The sequence below is a fragment of the Panthera onca genome, chromosome D1 (genome assembly GCF_046562875.1).
Source record: "Panthera onca isolate mPanOnc1 chromosome D1, mPanOnc1 haplotype 2, whole genome shotgun sequence".
Lineage (NCBI taxonomy): Eukaryota > Metazoa > Chordata > Mammalia > Carnivora > Felidae > Panthera > Panthera onca.
The window spans coordinates 87,614,857-87,623,891 of NC_138348.1; positions in this window are offsets into that span (position 1 = coordinate 87,614,857).

Genomic DNA, 9,035 nt, shown 5'->3' on the forward strand with positions numbered 1-9,035 from the left:
ACCTATTCTATTGAAGCTGTTCCAGAAAATAGAAATGGAAGTAAAACTTCCAAACTCTTTCGATGAAGCCAGCATTACCTTGATTCCAAAACCAGAGAAAGACCCCATAAAAAGGAGAACTATAGACTGATTTCCCTGATAAACATGGAGACAAAAGTCCTCAACAAGATATTAGCCAACTGGATCCAACAATACATTTAAAAAATTATTCACTATGACCAAGTGAGTTTTATACCTGGGATGCAGGGCTGGTTCAATATTTGCAAAAAAAAAAAATCAATGTGATTCATCACATCAATAAAAGAAAGGACAAGAACCACACGATCCTCTCAATAGATGCAGAGAAAGCATTTGGCAAAATACAGCTCGTTTCTTGATAAAAAACCTCAAGAAAGTAGGGATAAAAGGATCATACCTCAAGATCATAAAAGCCATATATGAAAGACCCAATGCTAATATCATCCTCAATGGGGAAAAACTGAGAGCTTTACCCCTAAGTTCAGGAACAAGACAAGCATGTCCACCCTCGCCACTGTTATTCAACACAGTATTGGAAATCTTAGCCTCAGCAATCAGACAACACAAAGAAATAAAAGGCATCTAAATCAACCAGGAGAGGGTCAAACTTTCAATCTTTGTACATGACACGATACTCTATATGGAAAACCCAAAAGATTCCACCAAAAAACTGCTAGAACTGATTCATGAATTCAGCAAAGTTGCAGGATATAAAATCAATGCATGGAAATCAGTTGCATTCCTATACACCAACAATGAAGCAACAGAAAAAGAAATCAAGGAATCGATCCCATTTACAGTTGCACAAAAAAACATAAAATACCTAGGAATAAATCTAACCAAAGAGGTGAAAAATCTATACACTAAAAACTATACAAAGCTTATGAAATAAATTGAATAAGACACAAAAAAATGGAAAAAGATTCCATGCTCCTGGGTAGGAAGAACAAATATTGTTAAAATGTCAATACTACCCAAAGCAATCTACATATTCAATGCAATCCCTATCAAAATAACACCAGCATTCTTCACAGAGGTAGAACAAACAATCCTTTTGTATGGAACCAGAAAAGACCCCAAATAGCCAAAGCAATCCTGAAAAAGAAAACCAAACCACGAGCATCACAATTCTGGACTTCAAGCTGTATTACAAAACTGTAACCATCAAGACATTATGGTACTGGCACAAAAACAGACACTTAGATCAATGGAGCAGAATAGAGAACCCAAAAATGGACCCACAAACCTATGGCCAACTATCTTTGACAAAGCAGGAAAGAATATCCAATGGAATAAAGACAGTCTCTTCACCAAGTGATCCTGGGAAAACTGGACAGCGACATGCAGAAAAATTAACCTGGACCACTTTCTTATACCATACACAAAAATAAACTCAAAGTGGATGAAAGACTTCAATGTAAGACAGGAAGCCATCAAAATCCTCGAGGAAAAAGCAGGCAAAACGTCTTGACCTTGGTCGCACAACTTTACTCAACAGGTCTCCAGAGACAAGGAAAACAAAAACAAAAATGAACTATTGGGACCTCATCAAAATAAACAGCTTCTGCACAGCAAAGGAAACAATCAGCAAACTCAAAGCCAACCAATGGAATGGGAGAAGATATTTGCAATGACATATCAGATAAGAGGTTAGTATCCAAAATCTACAAAGAACTTATCAAACTCAACACCCAAAAAACAAATAATCCAGTGAAGAAAGACATGAATAGACACTTCTCCAAAGACATCCAGATGGCCAACTGACACATGAAAAAATGCTCAATATCACTCATCATCATGGAAATACAAATCAAAACCACAATGTGATACCACCTCACCCCTGTCATAATGGCTAACATTAACAACTCAGGCAACAACAGATGTTGGCGAGGATGCAGAAAAAGAGGATCTCTTTTGCACTGCTGGTGGGAATGAAAACTGGTGCAGCCACTCTGGAAAACAGTATGGAGATTCCTCAAAAAATTAAAAATAGAACTACCCTACAACCCAGCATTTGCACTACTAGGTATTTTATTCAAGGGATACAAGCATGCTGTTTCAAAGGGCCACATGCACCCCAATGTTTATAGCAGCACTATCAACAATAGCCAAAGTATGGATAGAACCTAAATGTCCATCGAAGGATAAAAGGATAAAGAATATGTAGTATGTATACACACACACACACACACACACACACACACACACACACACACAATGGAGTATTACTCAGCAATCAAAAAGAATGAAATCTTGCCATTCGCAACTATGTGGATGGACTAGAGGGTATTATGCTAAGCGAGATTAGAGAAAGACAAGTATCATATGACTTCACTTACATGAGGACTTTAAGATACAAAACAGATGAACATAAGGGAAGGGAAGCAAAAATAATATAAAAACAGGGAGGAGGACAAAACATAAGAGACTCTTAAAAATGGAGAACAAACAGAGGGTTATAGGAGGGATTGTGTGAGGCAGGATGGGCTAAATGGATAAGGGCCATTAAGGAATCTACTCCTGAAATCATTCTTGCACTACATGCTAACTAACTTGGATGTAAATTTTAAAAATTAATTAATTAATTTAAAAAAAGAAGAGAGAATAGGTCACTGAGACAAAAATGGAAATATTATGCATAAATGCTGATTTATAGTAATTAAAATAGCCTTATTATTCTAATTGAACTTTGTGGGTATTGTTAAATTTTAAAATAGAAAATGGTAACAAACTTTTTTTTTCTTTTCTATTGGGGTCCTTTTCGTACCTTTTCTTTGTTGTTGTTGTTTTACATTTTTTTTTTTACTGAAATGAAACAAACATACAAAGAAGATCATAATCTCAAGCTTGGTGAAATGTCATCAAAAGAACACATTCATGTAACCATCCCTAGAACAAAAAGTAAAACATTAGCAGCATTTCAGAAGCCCTTCATCCCACTCTTAATCACTTGCCCCTACCTACTCCCCAAATATAAATAAATACTATTTTGACTTGCTATCCTGACACCATAAATTCATAGTGCCTACTTAACTTTATATGAATGAAATAATACATAATGGAAGATTCTGAGACTGGATTCCTTTAATAACATTGTATTTGTAAGATTTCTATGTTTTGGTATATGTAATAGTTTATTCATTTCTATAGATATGTAGAATTTTACTATGTGAATATACCAAATTTATCTATTTCACTTAGTGGACATTTTGCCTTTGTCTGGTTTACTTTATTATTATAAGGGCAATTTTGATCATTCTCTAGATGTATTATAGTACATCATAAATTTGTGGTTATAAAATTTACATATATTTAACTTGAGTAAATAATCACTAATAATTTTTCAGAGTGATTGTATGAGCTACCCAAAGCCATCTATAGATTCAGCGTGATACTTATCAAAATTCCAATGGTGTTTTTCACAGAAAAAAATCCTAAAATTTATATAGAACCACAAAAGTATCTAAATAGCCAAAATAATCTTGAGAAAAAGAACAAAGCTAGGAGTATCACACTTCTTTATTTCAAACTGTATTACACAGCTATAATAAAACAGTGTGGTACCAGCATAAAAACATACACATAGGCCAATGGAAAAGAATCAAGAGCCCAGAAATAAACCCACACATATACAGTCAACTAATATTCGACAATGGAATCAAGAGTGTTCAATGGGGAAAGGACAGTCCTTTTCAGAAATGGTGCCAAGAAAACTGATATTCATATGCAAAAGAATGAAATTGGACCACTATTTTACACTTCTCAAAAAAAGTAACCTGAAATGGATTAAAGACTTAAATGTAAGACTTAAACCTTATAACTCAGAATAAAACATAGGGAAAACTCCTTGACATGGGTGTTCACATTTTTTTGGATATGATACCAAAAGCACAAGAAACAAGAGGAAAAATAAACAAGTGGGACTATATCAAACTAAAAAGTTTCTGCACAGCAAATGAAACAATCAACAAAATAAAAAGGGAAACTACAGAATGGGAGAAAAAATATTTGCAAACTATACATCTGACAAGGGTTACTATCCAAAATATGTAAGAAACTCATGCGACTCAATAGCAAACAAACAAACAAGAAAAAAAAAAAACCTGATTTTAAAATGGGCAGAGGACATAAATAGACATTTTTTTCCCCCAAAGAAAATGCACAAATGGCCAACAAGTACATGAAAAGATACTCAGCATCACTAATCATTGGGGAAATGCAAAACCACAGTAAGATATCACCTCACCTATTAGAATGACTATTATCAGAAATATATATAATACATGCTGGTGAGGGTGTGGAGAAAAGAGAACATTTCTGTATTGTTGGAGGGAATGTCATTTGGTGCAGCCACTATGGAAAACAGTATGAGAGTTTCTCAAACAAGTAAAAGTAGATCCAGAAATGCCACTTCTGTGTATATATCAAAAGAAAATAAAATCACTATCTCAAAGAGATATCTGCACCCCCATGTTATCATATTCATAATAGCAATGACATGGGAACAGCCATACGTTCGTTGATGAATAGATGGATAAAGAAAATTATATATAATATATATGCATATAATCATACACACATACACTAGGACATTATTCAACCATAAAAAGAAGGAAATCCTGCCTTTTATGACATGGATGAACCTTGAGGGCATTATGCTAAGTGAGATAAGTCAGACACAAAAACATTAGTATTGCATGATCTCATATGTGAAATTTTAAAAACCTGAACTGATAGAAACAGAGGGTAGAATGGTGGTTGCTAGGGACTGAAGGATGGGGGAAATGGGAAGATGTTTGTCAAGTGCACAAACTTTGAGTTATAAAATAAGTAAGATCTGGGTTTAATGTACAGCATGGTGACTATAACAATACTGTATTATTATATACTTGAAAGTTGCTGAAAGTTTAAATCATAACTATTCTCACCACACACACATAGTGACTATATGAGGTGATGGAGTGTTAACTAAACCTGTTGTGATAATCATTTCACAATATATATGAATCATATCGTCTCATTGTATATTTTAAATTTACACAGTGTTATGTGTCAAATATATTTTCAATAAAGCTGGAAAAATAAATTAAATTAAATTAAATTAAATTAAATAAATGTTTTCTGGAGGGAAAAAAATGGTTGTATGAATTTACACCCTTCCAGCAGTATAGGAGAATTCCTATTACTCTACAACCAACCATTAGTATTATCAGTCTTTTTTAATTTTAGCAAGGCTGATAGTTATATGCTGGTATCTTATGATTTTAATTTGAATTTCTCTGATGACTAATGATACTGAAATTTCTTTTCCTTTACCTGGTAAAGACTTCTGCTCATTTTTCTATTGGATATCTGGATCCTTCTTATTGATTTCTAGGAGTTTTGTAGAGACAGAGACATAGATTACAGATGGAGTTCTCTGTTGGTTACTGTATATTTCATATATATTCCATTCTATCAACTCTATCAACTCAACCAAATCTTGAGGTTACATTTTTGCTAGTTTTAATTTCCATTTCCAACTGTGTATGTCTATTTAGCAGTCACTGAGACATTGCTGGTTTCTGTGAGACTTATAGGGCTTAGCATTGCCAGGGTAGGTCTGCTCTACAATAGTATATGAAATAGGTTTCTTTTACAGGTGAGAGAAAAGTCACCTCCTTATCAGGGTTTGGTACATCCCTTCCTGCTGGAATAGTACATTCTTATATGACTAAATATGCAGAAGTTCAGGTCTTTTCTTTGTGATTCTTTTCAGTGTGATCTCTAGAACTCTTATGGCTTAGTTTTAGTGACTCTCTCTTCCCACCTCCCCCAAACTCCTTTGCACCATCGTCTTCACTGCTAGGCCCAACATGCCTGCTTGGCTTGGTCCTACAGAGGTGATTTTAATCTGGAGTGCAGCTGACTGGGGCACCAAACTCTGAATGGCAATAGGGTTTTAATCTTGAAGCCACAGTTTCAGTAGATGGGTGGGCAAATCCAGGATTCTCTTTGACAAGCTAGTGGTTTGGCTACTTTCTACATTCTTCGGCATCAGTAAATTTTATCCCATCAGGTAAGCAGGGAAAGGTGTCAAGAGCTTACCTGAGTCATTCCTTGGCTCCTTCTGGCCAGCCTCACATCCTCTGGTAAAAACAGGTAGGCTTACTGGCCATTGATAGTATTCAAAAAAAGAAACAATAGGTTATGAAGGCTGGGCCAGTATATGTGGACCAATGTGTCTCTCGTCAGGAAAGAGAGGCTACTTCCTGATCTGCAGAATAAGCTTTTCTGATGTCTTCAAATCCTCTTTTCCCTGGATGCACCAGCTTCCACGGGATTAGTGAGATGAATCCTAATTCTGATGTCTTAGAATCCAGCATGTTTTCACTCTCTTGATGGTGTCTTTTGGTGATCAGAAGTTCCTAGTTTTACTGTATTCCAACTTACCAAAATTTCCTTCTAAAGTAAACTATTTTGTGCCCTTTTATAGAAATTTTTGCCTACCTATGGATAAAGATATTCTCTTATGTTATCCTCTCAAAGCTTACTACTTTTTCTTTTGCATTTATATCTAAAATTTACCTAGAATCAATTTTTGTATGTAGTATGAGATAGGCTTTCATTTTCGAGGTAGGGAAGGAATAAAAATGTTTTCACTCTTACAAGAGTTTGAAAATCACGTGGCTATAATATATATCATCATTTAATGGGTACAGAAATAAAATCTAAAAGATGAAGTGATTTTTCTAAAGTCATATATTGTGTCTAGACCCTGGTAACCATTGACCCGACTTCTAATTTTACATCTGTTCTCCCTCTTCTTTCCTCTTTTCTGTCTTCTTCAAGGCCCAGTGTCCTAATGCTCTTCCCACTATTTCTCCACTTAAAAATATTTTCTGTATTTATGTAAGTTATCAATGGTCATAGCTTGGGGTTATCATTCTGTAAGTATCTCCATTTCATATAATCATTAAGTAAAAACTGGTGATGTTTTAAAGTAGACTTTTAAGAGAATGCCATTATGTGTGAAAGAATTAGGCAGGGGTGACAAGATGTTAAAATGTCTTTCCTTATTGATAAAGGCTCCAAGTTTAGGATAAAGGTATTAGAGGCCCACACATTCTAGAGGGATGCTACACAAAAACAGTAGGACTTGCTAACAAGTGGCCATACTGGCCCTTTGGCCATCCCCCCTCAAAAACCTATATAACATAAAGCTAGAGATTAATTGAAAAAGAATTCTTAGAAGAGAATTAATAGAAGTAGAGAAATTTATGTCAATTTTCTTTTCTCTCTACAGCTAATTATTACTGATCTAGTAATTAGTAAGCACTCACTATGTATTAAGAACTACACTAAGTTCTGTAAATATTTATCTTATTTAATTATCACAATATTCCTATGAGGTGGACACCTGTATCTGCCTGACCCTGGAAGTGAGTGCCTCTGTGAATTTTATGTCATAGGCTCTCTTACTTCACCCTGGGCCTGGCCTTGCTGGAAAATCATGAACAGTATGAGCAAAAACAAAGTCCCACCTTCCACATTTTCTCAGATTATGCATACAATTTATGTTCTACCAACTGGGCCCAGTTTAATGATACTTAGAAGATAGAAGTGAGCAGAGGTCATCTTTTGGTTGCTGTTCATGCTGGCAGGTGAAGGCTTGAATGTATGAGAATCAAGATGCAATAGTGGCAGCCAAAAATGGCAGCTGTGTCAAGAGGCATTTGTGGCAAAGACAGTAGCTTTCTGATCCCTGAATTGCAGCTCTAGTATTGTGTCCTTGAGCTGAATTATTTCAACCCTTGGCTCTATTGCTGCAGCAATTCTAATTTATTTTGAAGCACATAATTTTCCATATTAAGTCCCTTTCTGATGAAGATACCCTGAGTGATTTTTGTTTTATGCACTGAACTCTGTCAGCAACAATGGATTAAAAAAAAAATGGCAATGGTGTTTCATTTTTTGCCTTACCCTAATAGATTCATCAAATCCAGTATCTAGATAGAGTCAAGTCTTTCCCATCTGGAACTCACTCTGTTATCATGAGCCAAGTTAGCTATGGAGTGAAAGGTGGAACCCCATCCAGGCAACAAGAGCTGGCACATGCTAAGCTTTTCATTAAAAGCAACTCTGAGGAAAGATGCCATCCTCTTGCTCTAAGACCATGCTGGAAACTATTCACTTTGCCCTCATCACCAGTGCTACACATGCTTTCCCAAACTACTTCCCAAAGTACTGATCATGAGGTTTCTTTCTTGGCCATATCTCTGATCCTCCCAGGGTCAGCTCCCAACTCTCCCTGCTGAGCACACTACTCTGTACTTGACCCTGACTGTCCCCCATAACTCCACTTCCTGAGTGTTCATTCACTGTTTCTATAACACCCAACCCTGTACATCCCAGTCTTTATCCTGCCAACCTTCATGTTGAGGCAGAATACTTCCTACTGCTATTTTTGATTTGAGAAGAAAAATCGCTAGAAATTTGTAATAAGTAGCAAAGCAGTGATGTTTTTGGCAGGACTTTGGCCTTCTCTCAGCAGGACATTTTTTGCCCTGCAAGGCAGTTTAATCATAACCTTAATGATGTCTGCCCACTGCTTAATATGATGCTGCTCTTGTCTCCAGAGTGAGGTGCAGTGTGGGCACGTAGGCACCCTAGGGCTTCGACATGTTTGAGTTGTCAAGCTCAGCTCTTGGAAATCTGTTAATTTCCTCTGAGGTAATCTGAGTGTGATTAAATTAAGCTGCCACCAGGTGGACATTGGAGCCTTAGTTAAGCCGTTTTAATCTCAGTAGCTAGCCTCCCTATAGACATGATAAGATGAAGAGAGGATGTAGTGTGATTTCCACTTAATTTTGTTTAAAAAAAATAAACAAAAGATAAAAAAATAATAGTTTAGCATACTACTTAACCAGAAATAAAATAAAGTAGTATAAAGACATTTATGCGTTTAACCAATATTTACTGAGTATCTACTATATGACAAATATTCCTCTAGAATCAGGAATTGGGCAGAGAACATG